The sequence below is a fragment of the Sander lucioperca genome, chromosome 24 (genome assembly GCF_008315115.2).
Source record: "Sander lucioperca isolate FBNREF2018 chromosome 24, SLUC_FBN_1.2, whole genome shotgun sequence".
NCBI lineage: Eukaryota > Metazoa > Chordata > Actinopteri > Perciformes > Percidae > Sander > Sander lucioperca.
This window is the reverse complement of record NC_050196.1, coordinates 13,800,630-13,820,204: the sequence shown is the minus strand read 5'-3', so window position 1 is coordinate 13,820,204 and position 19,575 is coordinate 13,800,630. Positions and strand designations below refer to the sequence as shown.

General features: G+C 40.7%; 1 protein-coding gene across 2 annotated transcripts in view; it reads left to right on the top strand.

Annotated features, from left to right (window-relative positions):
- Window positions 1-19,575, top strand: part of LOC116044781 (beta-1,3-galactosyltransferase 1-like) — a 96,871-nt gene that overhangs the window by 33,426 nt on the left and 43,870 nt on the right. For both annotated transcript variants that reach the window (XM_031292254.2, XM_031292255.2), the window contains exon 2: window positions 9,149-9,204. The gene's annotated coding sequence lies outside the window, so the exon portion shown is untranslated. The remainder of the gene's footprint in view (window positions 1-9,148; window positions 9,205-19,575) is intronic.

Genomic DNA, 19,575 nt, shown 5'->3' with positions numbered 1-19,575 from the left:
TGGAATCCTACTTAAAATCAGTAGCATCCACCCTTATCCAGTTGTTTCTTTCACTATCGCTGCCTGTGTTTGTCTAAAGGATGGTAGGTGCCTTTTCAAAGATGGATGATGGCACTCGGCACAAATAGTCCTAGCAAATGTTAATTCAGCTTCTGTGGACTAATGATCTATCCATACCCACTTATCCTCAGTGTAGTACAAGTTGACTAATGCTACATCAGTCAGCACTTTATCTGATCATCAGAGGAAAAGCAATTTAAGCTCGCCAGAGTTTGTTCACAACTTTAGTTTTTACACATATTTGAAGCCATCGATTCCTCAGAACTCGTAATGGCTTCGCTGAAAGAGAAGCAGTGACTTTAGAATAGGAGTGAACAAAACCCCATTTATGTAGAGTGCAAGCTGCCGTCGCTGCTCTGAGGGTTCCTAAGGCAACCATTGGCTGCCTCCTTTTGTTTAGCAAGGTGTGAGTCATGGTCAGCCAGCTTTACATTGTTCAGACATTACATTCAGACATTAATAATGATTGGTAATTGACAGTTACTGGAGAAAGTGCTACCTTACATGACTGGATTACACCATCCTAATGGTGTCTTTGTACCTCTGCACATAACGTCTGTGTTGGAATTTTTCTTTTTCCATTTAAATAATGAGTTTTTGTGCTGCCCTTGAAACATATTAACCTACCAGTGGATCATTGCAAATATGCATTTATGTGAAAATGTTATTGTGAGAATTTGCAGATTAAACGATAATTAAAATGATAATTAGTTGCAGTCCTACATAGTGCAAATGTATAGTACATAGAAATCAACCATTCATTCATTTTCCTGTCACAGTACAGCTCTGCGATGACACATTGTTGGCAGTTGTAGGAATATTTCCAAATTTTTCAAGTAACTGTTATTTTTTCATCTGTTGCTGATTTGCAACCTGCAAACTGAGAAGATTATATAACAAGTTGGTGGCGTTGATGATACTAATGATCAGATCTCATGAACATGCACCTACTCATAACAGGTGGCATTTATCAAATTGGAATGAGCAATTAATGAAAAAGTTGTGCAGTTAAGTTTGAGTTTGGTTAGTCCGATTTGGGACACTGGTATGAGCAAACCTCACAGAAAACAATGAGGTTTATTATAAGAATACAAACTTGTTTTTGAATGAGGCCATTTGGATGACAATGCATTGTACCTAGGTGGGTCCTTGGCTTTTTAAACTCAAAAAACAACAATTTCTGCAGTGATGCCACAGACTCTTTTCAGGCATCTGTATCTTACTGCATTTCCAAACTATTATGTAAAGCATCTTCCTTGGAAGGCATCTCCTCCTCATTTGTGTGATTTCTCTGTGACCCGTGTCAGCGATGCATAGGGGTGCCAGTTACACAGGCACTTAGAAACGTCTTTTTTCAGAACACATTGTCCTTGCTTGCAACATTAACCTCCGCCAGTTTACCCTGCAGCAACCAGGGATCCAATCAGCTGGCATGCTTTGTCAACCCCCAATGTCTCCTCTTTTTTTTTTAGACTAGCACAAATAAATTAACACCCTGCATATTCATCACTATTACTAGCAAGGAGACTATGAATTTAATTGAATATGTTATATCACAAGGGATTGAAGTGAGCTCGGCTCATTGCATTGTTGAAGCATGGGCCAGTCACTGTATCTCATCATGGGAAGATAACAGATGCCAGGCTATAGAGAAGACACGCGCAAATCCCACAACGGGAGCTGCAAGTCCAACTGTTCTTCTAAAGTGAAATATTGCCTCAAAATCTGTGGAGTAATGATAAACAAGGACCCTGTGGTACATAGTGTAAATAACAAGATTAAATCAAATGCTGAGCTATGATTGAAACACCTCCCGCTGGGCCTGAATTGATTGGCCATTTCAGCACTGACAGTCTCATAAATAAACAGAAAAAGAAGAGAAATGATGTGTTAACCTATTTGTTATGCACATTTAATGCATGAACCTGATCAATGCTGCAGGATCAAGCATGGCACCTTGTTGTTCTTAACACTCACACACTAAACTGCCAGGGCTTCGGTGGAGCGATTGCAACAATTAGCTGTTAACAGTGAGGAATGGGCCTTCAATTCTCACTAATGGCTGCGCTTTTACTCAAAGAAAAAAGCCAACCACGATTAACCAGAGGGCTGAGGGAAGGCAGTTGGCAGATACTTGGCCGAGGCTAGACTTTGGGTGGTGGCGAGGTTCTTCTGGGACTAGAACTGCTTTTCTGAAGCATTGGGCGTGAGGATGAAAGAGCCTGGAGACGTGGTCAGGTGGATACGGGAGCAGAGCGGACAGACCAAGCCTTTAGAACTCTGACAGCTCCCCAGCAGAGAGGACAGGGAGGATGATGGAAGAAAGAGAGGAGGAGGAGCAGAGGCGCCTCGGAGAGATCAAAGGTGTACTCATCAAGGGCCTGTCTCTCCTTTCCTTTGACAGGGGCAAAGAGATGGGGAAGGGGGGGGGCTTCAATGAAAAGTCAATGACGATGAGGGCTGTAGACGGAGGCTGTAGAGCTATAACAGAACCAAAGAGGACAGGGTAATCCTTTTACCTGTAGCTCAATCACTGTATATTCCTCTCAACAGTCTTTTAAGCTCAGTTTGCTGTAGCTACAACAGTCTCCAAATATTTGCTTTGCACTTTCCCTGAAAGCTTTATGCATTTATAATGTAACAGTGTACGTGCATTTAGGCCTTGGCTGAATTATTTTTTCATGTATGTTCCATACATTAAATGGAGAAGGTTTGTAAACCACAAAGAAAATGGAAAATGAAAAGTAGGTCCCACATCTATTTGGGCTGGGCAATATGTCAAAAAGTGTTATCACGCTAATATGTCACCATAAAACCGAGTCACTAGTTCTGTTGAGCTTATAGATTCCCTTAACCTTAGGATTCATGAGTAGTAGTTTGTGAGCCTGATATATGATCTGCACACAGGAAATCTATTTAAATGAATACAGTATACACACAAAATTGAGGATTTGTTCAATTACTGGGGTTTGAGACTGTAGTTGATGGTGATGCTTAAGGTGAAAACTATTTTGTAGTATTTCTTGTCTTTGGCTCATGTTTTTGGCAGTGTTGACAATACTCATTACATCTGTTTCATGTCTCTTTCACTTCGTGGCCAAACGGGGCTTTAAGTAGTAACCCTTTTTTAATCCCAACAGCTCTCTCGTTCAAGTTCAAGTCACTTTCTGAGCCAACACAAAAAGGTTTGTCTGTCTGGACCCTACATCTATTCATCCATCTGTTTGACTGGATTGTGGCCAAATCACTTCTAGAAATTCACTATTTGGTCTGATTTGTCTGTTGGCGTTTCCTGAAACTTGAGGGACCGTCTCACCACTTTATTACCATGCAGTACTTTCAAACTTCACACTAATCAGCCCAGGTCTGAGGGGGGGTACATAATTTGTTTGCTCATTCATATGTAACATGCAATATGTCAGACTTCACTGATCTCGTTTTGACAAAACCTGAGGAAAAGGTGCATCTTACAGCTGCACCCAGCCTCCAAAGTTGCACTCCCCAGGCCCATTGGCCCCAGGGAGAACCACATTTAGCGCTCAAATCAAGGTGCCATAGACTGGAACACATTAGTGAAACGCAATGTATGTAGCACAATGAAGATGACACAATTCCATGCTGAAGAATGCCTGGTGAGTGTCTCGCTCATTAAACATGCTCGTAATGAACTGAGAGGTTACAGAGGCGATCTAGGGAGACGTGACCTAGTTCTCCCTCCTGAGTGCAGCTGCTCTCTCAGCACTGCAGGCAGAAGGAGGAAGGAGAGAAAAGGAGGAGGACATACTGTAGTTTGACACACAGGAGATGCCATTTTCCTGATTTATATGCATCAACAGCTAGGGAAAGACTACAGTAAAGAGGGATGTCTTTAATGTCGACTTGATATAAGATGTAAATGTGAGCATAAAGTGGATGTTATATGAACAGTGTGGATGGACGTCTCTTGTGTAAATCTCTTCTCCATAACTTTATTCAGCCAGGAATATGAAGAGAAGAATGTTCCTCCAAGCTTACAGATCCACTTCTCTGCCCAGGCCTACAGCACAGGACTGGGCTGTATAACTCGAGGCCCTAATTGACACTACTTGGACTAGAGTTTGAGATATTCAAGTGTCTAAAACCCTGTATTTTGGCATTTTAATTAAATTTCAAATACTGGAATTCCTTTGAGATTCAACATCAGTATGTTCGTTTTTTGCCAAAAGCTTTGTAAGACAATCTTTCATTCCTCCAAGCAATAATCCTCTGTCATGAGCTGACATTTGCCTTCGATGATGACTGCTGAGAGTTTTGGAGAGACCTAAACCTTTGTGTTTAAGGACTTAATTGACATGATCTCAGATTCTAATGGGGCTCTTAATTAGAGCTCTAATAACTCTGGGTATATTGAAAAGGCCAACCAGTTAAGCCTATGGCAATATTAAAAACACAACACTGTGTACTATGTGACGGCCGCTCCAGGTGCATGATTAGAGTAATCACGATCTAGGGCATTTGCAATTAGAATCAGAATTAGAATTAGAGAATCAGGCGTACATGCAGCTTTATGGCCCAAATCTGACAAAAAGAATGCATATGCATATTTCTGTCTTTGTCTCAATAAAAGACACTAAACCTCATTGACAGGAAAGAGGCAGAGGAGAAAATGGCAGAATCAGCTGGAGCAGTGCCACTGTGGCCGCAGGACATATCATTTTTTGAGGAGTTTGAGGCCAGACTGCGGAGGTTCAGCGGCCCTGGCCATCATGGCAGCCATGAAATTCCTTCCCTGGTCCTATAAATTCTTGATGACCATCATGTAATGTTGCATTAAAAGGGCTAGACAGCGGGAGAGCTAGAGGAACACTGGGGCAACCTTCTTACAGAGGTGTGTGTGTGTGTGTGTGTGTGTGTGTGCGCGCTAAAACGTGGTGTTCCATTGCTCTTTAAGGGGAGACACTGCAGGTGAATTGATTAAAAACAAAGATATTGTATAATAAATATATAAAGAATAAACTAATAGATATCGACATGAAACCTCCCCCGTTGATTACTCGCATTCAGACAATTATTTTTTGTATTTCAAGTTTTCTGAAATGTTATGTTTAAATATACAAATGAGGCATTATCTTTTTAAACATCTGCTCATTTGCATATATTTTCAGAACAGAAGTCTGAACATTGGCTAGAGCCAGGTTTAAGGAATTTTGGATATCTCTTTCTATCACTCCATAAATCAGAAAATATTGTCATGTCATGTGTATATGATAAAAACAATTGCCATGTTTTTAGGAATAACATTATTTAAATGAGGCTCTGAATGATATATGAAGAAACCCCTCTGTAAAAAATATTCAGCATATTCTGTGACACTGGAAGGTTTGCTTATGTAAGTGCTACTGAAGTGTTATGATATGAAAGCAAAATAGCCCAAAATTGACCAGTGCATGGAAATCCAATGTTTTTGCCTGCAGTGTCTCACTTTAAGTCAAGGTGGAGTCAGCTCCTCAGGTGGTTAGTTGTGCTAAAAGAACTTTCTTTGTGAGGCACAAAGGAGTGGCCAGTAATGTATTATTTATTTATCTTCTGACTGCAATCATACAAAGTGTGCTTGACCCGAAAAGCTTTTTCAGAGATGTACCTGCAAGGAAGAAAGCAGGTTTTTGTGTAAAGCTGGCAGTAAAGTTCATATAAAGCAACAGAGTATTGCTTTGCTTTGACAAAGACTATTGTGATCTGGACATGTGGCAGAAATTCAATTGGAACAGAATCCAGAAAGCAAGGGAGGGAAATGTAACCTTGACTTTTGTATCCCATTTCACGGTGAACACACTGAACGGCAGTGTGGGTTGATCTCCAGCTCAGGATGTCTACAGAGTGTGGATCACCTGCAAAATGATTGAAATGAGCGGGGGAAAAATCGAACATCATTTACATACCTGCTGTCTGTCGTCTGAGACTTTGTCAACAACTCTAACAGCTGCTGACGGGAAGTCTTAAGGACGCCTTCAAGCTGAAAGTTAATTATCTCATTCGCCCCTGCGGGTGTCTCAGGATCTGACGGTATCTGTTTCAGACCACACAAAGACACGCTTTGAATTGTAACACACACACACACACACACACACACACACACACACACACACACACACCTCCGGTTAGTAGCACTGATCAGCAATCAGGACATTGGTTGAGACGAATAAATGCCAGTGTTGACAGACGTGTCCATTAGCTATTAGATTGTTTCTAGAGAGAAACGTTGTTCCACGAAAACGAAATCATTGCCGTATTTTCTCTATTATGTGGAAGTTGTATCTAAGCAATACTCACCCATTTTGTTACTTCATTTTCTTTTGAAGGGCAGCAGTTTATAGCTCTTTTATCATGTCCACTGTAATCCCCATGTCTCCGTTAAGACGGACTGAAATTTGATTGGCAACTCATTCAGAAAGGTCAGAGGAACCCTGCCCTACTGGTGGATTCAGCTAAAGCCTTTATCTGTCATGGAAAGTCTACTGTAATGAGTTTGACATCACCAACCTGGAATTATGATACCCTGATGTCATTTATGTTTGAATTTAATACTATAAAAGGTATATTACATTTTTTTTGTATCCTTTTGGATACATAATAGTTTGGAAATGCAGTAAGATACAGATGCCTGAAAAGAGTCTGTGGCATCAGTGCAGCAATTGTTGTATTCTTAGATTCAGAGAGGCCAATCAGAACAGGCTTACATGAAGGATGAAAATTTATGGTTTCTCAGCTGTACTTAACTTCCAAATTAGCAAGTGTTAGAATGCCAACAAGCTAAAGTAGGATGGTGAAAATTAACGTTATACCTGCTAAACCTCAGCATTTTAGCATTGTCTTAAAATGCTATACAGATACAAAAGGAAACACCATACTAGGTCACGTTACCTTATTCTAAAGTGCACAATGAGAAATAACATAATAAAATAGTATTTGTTTATTCATCAAACTATATTCAAAGAACATCAGCAGAACAATACATACACAAACTTTTTTAGTAACAAGTTCTATTCTCATTACGCTAAAGTATCTAAAAGTTAAAAAGCTAAAGTAAAGGTAAAAAAAGGTTTTACTAGAAATTATAACCGAAATAAAATATTGCAAAGCACATTTTTATTGGGCTCTTGTGATAATTTCGGCAGTGAGCTCTCACAGACAAACAGCACAAGCACACACAATTCAGGGCGAGAAACAAGCTCATCACTCATGGTCTCAGAAATGATTTCCACAACAGAGACATTCTGCTCCCTAAGGGGAGAGAGATACAAACTCAAACGATTGTTGGCAGCATAGACTAAAGGTGCATTTGCTTTCCCTTTATTATTCCTCGTTGTTGAATAATTAAGACCTATTGTTATTTCTCAGCCCCCGACTATAATGATAGCAATAATTCATATTATGCTGATTAGCACAGTGACATGGGGGGCGTAATGCATTCCACATGGCACCACTTTTTCCAGCGTCAGAAAAATTATGTTAATGTCGAACCGAGGCATGTTTCCACAATGAGGTAAATGCATGAGAAATAAATTCTGAATTAGCTTCTATAGTAAGTCAGAACTGTGCCAAGGCCACCAAAGCATGTGTGTAATGCACTAATTAAAAAGTGTTTCTCTGCATAGATAGTAAGCCAATTTGTAAGGTGATTGCTCATCAGCTGAGTCCTTGGTGTGTGTGTGTGTGTGTGTGTGTGTGTGTGTGTGTGTGTGTGTGTGTACTCCCTCTCTGAGAGCCATTTGTGAGTGAGGCTTGGTAATGGAGGGCTGCGATTACTCTGGAGCTGAGGCTGACAGCTCTGTGTAGCTAAGCTCCGATCAGGTAACTGACTTCAGGCCACGACCGAGACATGCCACTCAAGCCCGAGGGCAGGAAACTCTTCCCAATTACCCAGCGTGCACTGCTATCTGCCTGTTAGTGGGAGCGCTGACAGGGCTCCATCCTGACCCTGGCGTGGCGTTTCTCTCTCCGTCTTAAGCTTGATGACGGGAAGATAGTCACACCATGATAGTCTATACTTTTATTTGCCTTTTCCCTTTCCCTTTTCTTTAGGCTTACTAGTAGCTTAGCGGGATGACATTGTTGGCCTGACTGGTCTGCACCTCCAATCAAGACTGAAATATCAACAACTATAACATCGCTGAAACGATTAGTTGACTAATTGATTTGTCGATCAACACAAAATTAATGAGCAACTTTTTTGGATTATTGATTCATCTTTTGAGTCTTTTTCAAGCAGAAATGACGAACATTCTCGGGTCCCATCTCTTCATGTGAGGATTTGCCATTTTTTTCACTGTTTCATATTTATGTAAACTAAATATTTTGGGGTTTTGGGTTAGTTGTTTAATATATGATAGAAAATGAAATATCTATTACTTGTCTATCTAATTCTAGTTACTTTGGCCTCTGAGGTTTTGATGGCTGTTTTTCACAGCTTTTTTGACGTGTGTGTGTGTGTGTGTGTGTGTGTGTGTGTGTGTGTGGCATCTGCCACGGAAGCTTATTAATCAAGTGAAAAACTCAATTTGATATGAGAAAATTTCGTTTGACCTTGTGAGTCTTGAATGATACATTCTCAAAAGAGCATACATCAATAGATCCCTCCACCTTCTCCCCCTGTTTGTTTCCATCGTTAGGTAGCTGCAGCATACTGATGAGCCATCGGCTGATTACACTTACAACTACCCTCATGGTCTGTGTCAAGAAACATTTGGGTTGAGTCGAGCTTTTATGCAGTTTGTATAAAGGAAAGCATATGTGTATCTGCTATTTAAAAGCGTACAGTACTAAATCCTTGTCTAATTTTCTGACGGAATGGGTTCAACTTTCAACTGAATTAAATTCATTTATTCATGTTAGAGATGCTTTTAACAGATTCACAGTGATGTTTTAGCCTCAGTACAAGATGTTTGTTTGAAAAGTAAAATTGTTTTGGAAGATCTTTAAAGCCTTAAAGACACACATACTTCCTGCATCTTCACAGCATCATCTAATCTCTTTTCCTTTTCCAATTTCCTTTCTTTCTTGAAGTCTCATATCACTTTTCCTGACCTGGCTCTGTCTTTTTTTCTTACAGAGCTGGTATGAAGAGACGGAGCCCATATTGCCTTGGACGAGAGCCAGCTGTGTCAGGTACTGCTACACTGACCTCAGCTTCCTGTCCGTTTGTCAAAGTGCTGCTCAGTCAGGGATGTAGCCTATTTCTGGTTTTAAAAGGCCTTTCATAATAGGTAGACACAGTGCTCCTGTATTTCACAGAGCTTTCGCTGCTGGAAAAAAAAAAAGCAAGATGAGATTGAGAACTGAAACAGAAGCTTTGGATAAAAAGTTATTGTTGCCTCTGAGGTTCACTGCTTCAATCTTGCGGAGGCTTTGTCACCCTTGCATGCATTTAAGTATCCTGGGTTCCCTTAGTCATCAAAGAGAATTACTAAATTGAAGAGAAAATATAGTGTATGGTGCATCGCAGTGGTTCGTGTCAGTTCTTTTCTCAAGTCTGTGCTGCCTCCCCACGCTATCCAGCAGCACAAGAATCACATGTAGTATACTGTCCATACACTGATTGATGGAGGAGGTTGTTGAAAATGGGGTTACCTAGTCTACATCTTGTGTTATCAGTCTATTAAATAACAAATCTGATTGTGGTGTAATTTGTCAAATGTAAAAATGGATGGCTTTTCAACATTTGCTTTCAAATGTGATAACTCGGCTGAATGTTAATGATGTTTATACCCTGGATGATTTTTTTTTTAAGATTTTGAACAAAACCTTTTCTAACCTCAATCAAACCTATTTCACTTAATATCAACATAATTGTATTGTATTGCTGTGGGTCTCGCTGGTCTGTGTGTCAATATTTCTAATACCTGAGGAGACTTGCTGTTTGTAGCTTTGATCACCTGAAGTGTCATAATCACCAGAGGAGAAAACTGTGTTTCTTGAGGTAAGACACAGAATATGAACTGTAAAGTAAAGGAAAATGATATGTGTACTGCTACTCTCTATGACCGTGGCTGCTTGTCGATTGGTGGTGCGTTATGCTGCTGCTAGTGTCAGTGCTTGGGTCGACCTTTGGAATGGGTCTACATTTTACAATCTTTTTATATGTCATTACTATAAACTGTATCAGTGTTTCTACTTATTTGTAATTGGATCAAGATGTACTGTATATAGATATTGAAATGACATGGTATTACAGCTAAGGACTGTCGGGACATTAAAGAGGCTCGCAAGAGACACAGATAATAAAAAAAAGGTTGATTGATGCAGCAGAGACCAAATTATTTAGAGTTTTAGTCCCTAGTTTGGGCCAAGCTATAAAAACGCTGGATCCTACATTTCCTGTAATGCAACTTAATAGCATCTTTAATCCCCTGCCTAGTAAACGGCCACACCTTTCAAACCCCTGGTGACACAGGTTTTATGTTAAAAGTTATTTTCTCAGACTTAACAAAGCTCATCCAGAGCCGCAGAAGACATTCTACAACTGTTTTCACAGGATGAGTTGCAGTGATCATGTCGAGTAAACTGCTCTCCGTGTATTTGATGGAACATGGTTTCCGTATCATTATTTTACAAATCCCAAATCCATATGTCCTCTTTAAGTGGGAGGACATATTTTGGTTTTGGGTTGCTGCTGGGCTCTGAAACGAAATCTGGATAATGTGTCTTTTAAATAAGACATTAAGAACTGCCTGCTCTTTCTTCCCTTTGTCTCTTTCCTTCTCAGTGGCCTGCCAGTGTTTGCGCTAGCCTGCAGACACACAAATAGTCAGCATACATATGTCAGATGCTCCATGCAGGCTAAAGTTCAAATCCCCTTTATATGTGCACTTCCTTAGCGCCACAGGCAGGCACTCTGTGAAAAGGTCATCTCTCACACTGATTAAATGAAGGAAATTGCCGGCTTTCACTTCCCCTCACCATACTGTTTTTAGCCTTTGCTAGGCATTAGCAACTGCTGCTTACTCCCACTCACCTAATCACCGCTCAGCATGCCAAATTAATACATGAATCATACCACATATCTGCATATAATTAGCATTTTCTAGCCTTGAAGAGTATTTTAATATGATGCCATTTTTAATTGCAGTGGCTCTGCAGCCAGTAACATTGTTTTTCCTGCTGTATTATGATATTCAACGCTGTAATCACACTGAAATTCCAGTTTCTAAACCCATCAATGATGATAATCAGTAGCAGTAACCTAACTGAAATGCAATGAAATGAGGAAGGAAGCCCATCTGGTCCCAGTGGATCATAGTAATGTTTTGCAGTGTCTTTTTCTCTGGCTACTAGAAGATCTAAATTGGGCTTCAAAGCTGCATCTAATCACATACTACGAAAGAGGGTGGCTGAAATTTCTACTCTACACAAGTCACACTGTGTAACATAATGTAAAATCTGAATGCATGGGTGATTCATGCATAACCTCATGGTGAAATATTTAGTGAAAAGGAGTGGATGTATTGATGGGCCTTGGGGAAAAACAGTCAGTATCTAAGAGGCAATTGAGCCTTCTTTGAACTGCTTCCCCTACTTCCCAGATCAGGACTCTGGGGAGTTACTGTGAAGTCCCTATGAGTATACACAAATAGTTAAAAGCAGCACTTCATCCATTCTTTTCATTTCTAAAACTCACTCTTTTTAAATGTTCAGTCAACCCTTGAGATCCAAGTTCTGACCAGTCGGATGATTTCTTTTTCTCTTATTTGGTTAGAGAAATAGAAAGACACTATGATGAATTACACTGTAGCAGTTTTAGAAGCAGCTCTCTGACACAGATTCAGATATAAGAGTGTAATGTGCTAACATAATTGAACTTCCTTTATGAGACTTCTTCTCACTGGGTAAAAAAAATAAGTATCTTTGTCTTTCTGCTAGGCTTGTTAATTGGTGTCTTAACAAGGGTCCCATGACAAAGTGTTGATTTTAGACTAATCTAAACATAATAATTTGTTCTTTTTTATGTCTCTACCAAACTCAAGATATTGCTTTTAGATTTTTATCATAATGCTGGATATCAGACTGAATTTCATAATAGATGGATTCATTGCTCACCCAGTCCAAGTATTAGTCTACCACCACAGTGTTGCACTAATTGAACAGTACAAGCTGGAGATCCAGCTGCAGGGGCTATTTGCATAGCTTCATCATAATTTATCAAACACCCCTCAGCAGGCACTTTATCATGTCCCAAGACCAATTTCTCCATCTTTTTCCCAATGAATACATTATGCCACCAACTCATACATCTTTCCCGGTTGTCCTTGCGGCGAGCAGTCACCCCCTGAATGAAGTGTGAACACAGGGCCCAGTTTGTTACGCACGGTTTCCCCCCGCGCTGTGTGTTCAGCATTAACGGCAGCCAACCACACGAGATATCGGCCTCGGATCCGGCCAATGGCAGTGAGTTATTTGACCACACAGCGAGATATCAGGGAGCACAATGCTTAATACAGTCATGAAGAAGCCTCCGAGATTAACATCTCTGTCCTGGCGGGGTAGTTGTAACTCATTAGTGGATTTTGCTGATCAATCACAGTTGACTTATTGTGGGTCATTAGGAACATAAACCTTGAATGCTGGCTTCAGGGGGAAATCCATTTTGGCGCAGTGGGAGGTAAAGGACTTGATGAGTGGGAAAGGATGTGCGTGCTCCACTTAATCGTTTTTATTGTCAATGATAACAGTAATTTATCCCCAAAGATAGAAGAGTTTATGGTATTTTCTCCACAGAACATTCCTTATTTCAATCTATACGACCTCAACAATAGCTGCTTCTGTGGTTACATTAAACGAGCTGTGCTCGAACTGCTGGCAGATTTACAGACAGAAAGACGGCCACACATACACAGATGGACTGCACAATTTCGAAGCAATGATAAAATTATTAATCCTTTTATTTCATGGTTGACTCGCTCACTGACTGGCATTGTTTGGCATTATTCCATTTCAAAGGCTCTATGGCATGGAAACAACAATAAAGCCACTTAAAGTGTCTGCAGATCAATGAAGTGAGTCTTTTATAAGCTTTCCAGATATCGCAGTGGGAAAGGGCAATCTCAGAAGATTGTACTTGTCAGATTAAATGAAACCCTGGTGGGGTTTCAATTGGCGAGCAGCAAGTGGCTCCTGATTCGAACAAAAACATCTCGCCGCTTTGAAAACAGAAGCCAAAGGACTGTGGATGCACCTCAAAGGTCTTCCATGGCCGTGTGCGAGTTGATTTATAATGTGCGCCTGGGTTCAAATAAGTGCTCTGTAGGATGAAAGGGTGATTAATTCAAGCCCAGGTTCTTTGTCTTGACTGACATGTGAATCATAGCAGCCTCCCCGCAGGACCTCTGTCTGCTGATGTACAATATTTTAAATCATAGCTGGGTTCGACCAAGCCGAAGGTCCTGCCGGGGTCAAGTAGTAAATGCAAATTAGGGTTTCATTGAACTTGTTGATGGGTGGAGGTTGCTGTGTCAGGACAGCTCTGATAGCTAAACTGCCAATCACCCAGTGTAACCTCACTGTACGTTTATTGCATAAACATTTCCATCAATAGCCCAGTGTCGTTAAGAAATGAAGGCACCAGGTCAGGACCCATGTACACATTATAGTCTGATTATATGCAGTTATGCCCTTAGTTGATGTAAGCATTATCTGGTAAAGTCATATAGAAATGTAAATTATCTTAAATTTTGTGTCAGTATATAACAATGATGCTACTGAAGCTATTTTACATTTTTTCAGAATAGAATAAAACAGTTTTTGGACACTTATGGAAACCTTGTATGAGCTTCAAGCTTCAAAGTGAGCGTTTCTCATGGCAGCGGTTGACATCTAATAACTGGCATTAGTAGTAGACACACTGGCAAGTTGCGTGGTGACAGTGTTGCCATCCTAGGCTACTGATTTCTGAGCAAACTTTAATTATAACTTTAAGTTGACCACTTATGGTGTATACAATTCTGCTTTCTTCTTTTTTTGATCTGTGGAGGCTGTGTTCTGTGGAGGTGGAGGAAATGATTATATATGCTTAGTTTAAAACATTTTAGGATTTTGAACAAGTTGTACATGCACAAGAAAACAGGAAGCTAAAGACTTAAGAGCAAAAACCTCAGCCTGTGGCTGTGATGCACATGCACTCTTCTATCTTCATTTCTTAGTCTTTAAGAAACCATTTTTTGTAGATAATCAAAATAACATTACTGCAATGTTCAATTCATTTTATTTTTACGTAGTGTCACAGAAGTTATCTCAGGACACTTTCCATGTAGAGTAGGTATAGACCGCACTCTATAATTTACTGAGACACAACAGTTCCTCCAAGAGCAAGGATTTAGTGCTCATGTAAAGAGGAATATTATATTTTCCTTTATGGTAGAGTTGGCGATAGCTGTATGCCAACATGGTCAGTCTCTGTTTTCTGCAGGCTGCTTTGTCCATTAAATTGCACTTATCTGACTGAAGGTAAACTAAAGGTGCCCTTACAAATATCTATGAAACAAATCAATGAGTCCCTACATAACCTAGCTGAGTGGAGGCAGAATCTAAATTCACAGGTTGTATTGCTGCTATGTTTAACCTTCAACCTAGCACAAAGCCTGGACTGTGAAGTGGGCTGGACGAGTGGAGCCTTCAGATGCCGCGTGGTCACTTCATGTTTGCAAGATTAAAATCTGTGTAAGAAGCAGCATATAGTGTTTGCATTGGCCTCGAACTAAGCACTATGCAGTGCTGTGTTTGAGTACTGCTTTGTTTTCTGTCTAGTGGTAGTGCATATCCACTTTAGAGAGCTCTGCCAGTCAGAGCATCTCTTGACAAATGAAGGTTTCATTTAAAGTGAAGGTTGCGAGCTGCTTCTGTTTTGAAATCACTGGAGTGAATCCCCCCCTCTCTGAGTTGCTCCACTTTGTTGCTAATTTAAAGTTTTTGGCTGACACTTCCTTGCGAGAAGTCCATAAGCAGTTAGTCACCAGCATGAGCTTTGTGCAGTTTTAACCATTCTGCTTTGTTGGAACAGCACAGTTCTGCTTTAACTTGAATACAGTTAAACAGACACGATACCAACATAATAACACAGAGGTTTAGTTTTTCCCTTCAACCCCTGGGCCTAAAGGCGTCAGTGTGCTTCAACTGAAGTGCTTTTTGAATGGTCGAACAGTGTGTGAAACCCCCTCCCCACACACCTCTACAACAATCTTAACTCAAAGGCTTTAGAAGGTATTTTAAATTCATAAATATTTTCTTTTGCATTCTGTAGGAAATCTTAGTTATGAAATGCTTTTAGAGCTTCAAAGATTAATCGATTAGTGGTCAACCTTTAAATTAATAGCCCACTATTTTGAGAAATTAATTGGTTTGAGTCATTTTTTATTTAAAAAGGTTCAAAAATACTCTGATTCCAGCTTCTTAAATGTGAATATTTTCTAGTTTCTTCACTCGTCTGTGACAGTAAACTGAATATCTTTAAGTTGTGGACAAAACAAGACATTTCAAGGACGTTATCTTGGGCTTTGGAAAACACTGATTGACATTTCTCACAATGTTCTGGCATTTTATAGACCAAACAACTAATCAATTATTCCAGAAAAGAATTGACAGATGAATCGACTATGAAAATAATCGTTAGATGCAGCCCATACTTTATACTATTGCTCAACCATGAAACAGATATTAAATTGCATTGTACGTGGTATTAAAAAGGAACCCTGTGGAAATAGTTTTGTGGAATAGCTATAAACACATTTGTCCTTAGACATGTCATACAAACTACTTTGTTTCAAGAATTACCCAACGATGTTGTTCCATCGGTCCATCGGTTTGTCCAACACTTTGGTCCAGTACCTCAACACCAACTTGCCAGATTTCCATTAAATGGGTTATTCACTGTTGTGATCCCTAGAGGGTCATTCAAAGTGATTTTGTTGATCACCTCATGTTTTATTTAACACCAATGTCAAGTCAAATGTTTCCCTTAACAAACACTTTGGTCCATAGCGAGAATCTACTCTCCTACTGGCCAGATGTTCATGGAATTTGCTGTTGATACTAATGGTCACTGGTGGATAAACCCGAATGATATTAGCAACGTTTGCAATGATTTTAACTATCTGATCTCCCAAAGGAATAAACCCTGTAGCCTTTCTTTGAGTGCCTGCCAAGCTTGGTGAAACTCAAAGAGTATGTAGGAAAATCAACAGCAATTTGTTTGTTTCTTTCAACGTTGTATTGGGGTTTAAATTACCCTTGCCGCCTTACGGTGCCATTCACTTGGCTTTTGAATAAGAGACTTGTTGAACATAAAAAAGCTTTTGAATAAGAGCCTCGTTGAACATAAAAAACCCTGAGTTTGATTGATGATGTCTGAGGTGGCCCGTTGATGACGAGGTATCAAGGTGAACGTGCTTGAAAATGAAAATGTTGTTCCAAAAGCTACTGTCAGTGAAAAGCCAATGCATTTTTCATTCCCTGCTCTGTTTCTCTTGCATGGTAAACCTCCTTTGCACACTTATGCTTTGTCTATTTACCCCCTGCTTCTCCCCTACACTGCCTACACTTTACGTTTCCTGAAGGTGTTTTCACACACACACACACACACACACACACACACACACACACACACACACACACACAGCATACTATCGCTTTGAACAGTGGTGTTTGATGTACGAAACGAACCAGGGTGTGTGGACTGTGAGGCTTTCTCCTTGCCCAAATCCTTTAGTCTTTTGTGTATTCAATGAGCAATTGCATACTCTGCTTTGCATGACTTTGATAAAGCTAAACTCTGTAGATGAATAGACCCTCCCTCCACACACTGATAGCACACTTCATAAGGGGGCTTTTATGTACTGCAATGCCTTTAGTTGAATGTGGGGGCTTGGACTTTGGCACAATAGTGTTTTGATGCTGCATAACATTAGAACCAGGTTCAAAAGGCAGAATTTTTCGATGGCCATTTATCACATCCCCCCCCTTTTATCAACTAGGTCATTTTTCATTTTTCCACATGTTTTTTGAGAGAGGGGAAGGCAGAGTGAGAAAGAAAGCATGGTAAAAGTGAGGTAATAGATAAAGAGAATGACAAAGGAAGGAAAAGTGCAGGATATATAGCAGATTGTGTATGCGTGTGTGTTTGTCTTTTTGTCCACAGTTTTCCAGCTTATTCATCTGTTTCAGTTTCACCGCTCCGTCTTGGTAAACATGTTGACATTCGCTTTTACATTTTGGAACATTTCTGTTTTGCTGCTTCAACTGAAGTGGAAAAGACAACCTAAACTTTCAAAGTTCTGCCCAAAAGTATTTCTCTGGACGTAAGCACTCTGCCACACATGCTTACTCTCCACTCCTATCCGTGGGAGTGCAGGCTTTGTAGCCGTCTCTGGTGGCTCAAAGTGGGTTGCATAGCATACTAAGTGCTTTGTGTCGGTGGTATGTTATGTAAAAGTAACTCTAGGGCTAATTTCTGTTTAAAAGGACAATGCTGGGGCACAGCTGTGGGCTGTATTAGGCATGGGCTTGCACATGTTTAGTTGAAGTGACACTTGAAGTGAAGTCATTTCCATGCAAACTGGAAATATATTTAGATCGACACAAGAAAGGTGGAAAACCCAGTAGAAAAGATCAAGCTCACAAGGATCATAGATTCCGATCCAAATCATCATTATCATCACTAAACAATTATCCATCATGGATAACCTTGACCACCCTCTCCACCCCACACTGGTCCAACAGCGGAACAATTTCTCAGGCTCTGACAGCTTCGGTGTCGCACGGACCGCTACAGGAAATCATTCATACCACATGCAATACAACTTTTTAACACTGAGTGTTGGATAAGATTAATATACATGACAATACTGCACTATTGCACAAACATAGGTTTACTTACATCTCTATAAATACTATTTAAGTAGGTTAAACATTTTTTATTCGCCACTTGTATATACGTTTGTACATTCTTTCCTCTGTATATTTTCTGAATAGTTCTTCTATTCTATCCTATGTATTATTTATTGTATATTCTGTCTGTGTGCTGTGTCTTATATTTGCTGCTATAGCACTAATATGTCCCAATTTCGGTCTAATCTTAAAATGATTATTCAATTATCAAAATATCAAAAAGTTGCTGATCAATTTTCTGTCGATCAACGTATAAACAAATAGGCGGATAGAGTGTCAGCACATTTGGTTGTGTTCTGGTAACCGAGGACCAACTGATATCCAGCTTTGGCCCATATATGGCTGACAGTTTTGGCTAGGGTTTATGGATGTGAACCTATGCTCATTTTTAGTCAGTACATCTGTAGGACTGTGTTTCAGAAAGGCAGGCATTCATTTTATGTTTGTGAGCAGGCAGAAAAAGAGAGGAGTTCAAGGACTCAACAAGGGCTCACAACCCCCCCACCCTACCCCCCACAGAGACAATGAAGACTCTCCCTGCACACACCCACACAGCCACCTACTTACAGTACCTACCTCCTTCCTGTCCTCCATTTTGACACTGAGCAATGAGGCCCGCTCTGACCTTGCAGCGATTTTGCAAATGTACACCTAGCTGATGCTCTCACAGCTACAGGAGGAGAAACGGCTGCACAGTCGCAGTCACACATCGTACATCCAGTTATGCACTAGCACACACACACACACACACACACACACACACACCCACACACACACACCCACACACACAAAGAGTACATCTGCAGAGGGATGCTGTTTCTAGGTCCCCATCGCCCCACGGGAGCTCCCTATCATCACAAGGTCCAGCAGTCAACATAACCCCTAGACAGCTCTCCATTCAGCCCTCCCTTCTTTCTTCCTCTCCCTCCCCGTCCATCACACCTTCAGCATAACAAGTGTGTGCAGCACTCGCACCATGGCACCTTGTGACCCTCTCAGTCATCAGCGGTGTAACCCCACGGCTCCTCCCAGGCAAGACCAATTTACAATCTGCCTGCCTCGACGCTGCCTCCCAGACGTCGACGATGCCGCACCGCCGTTGCTCTGTTGTTTATTTATGACCCCTGGCCCTCCGAAGAAGGGCATTATGAAAGAGATTACACAGCCAAACGGCTTGGCTCACACCCCACTCTCATTACTCACTACGTGTCCAGGAAGACAGCGGAGGACTCCCAACAGGGAGCAAGAGATTATCAAATTGTTGGACTGTTAGATCGCTCTGTAAACTGAACGTAAATGCTGTTGCCGTGCGAAGAGGTTCGTCTTTCCAAGGGACACCTAAAAATGCATAGCAAGTGCTGTGGGGGCTCCTGTCATGAAGGCGGCTGTAATTGAAGTGGAAATGACAAAAGGGACTCTGGAGCCCCAGCTGCCAGGAAGGACTGAGAGCCCAGAGAGAAGTTAGAAGAGGAGGAAGGACGGAGAGGCAACAAAGGAGTTTTTCTCACCTTGCCATGCTCATTCACCTTAAGCGTAATACAGTGAAAGCATCAGGAGCACAGCACAGAAGGCAGCAAACCTGTCATATCATATCATCATGATATC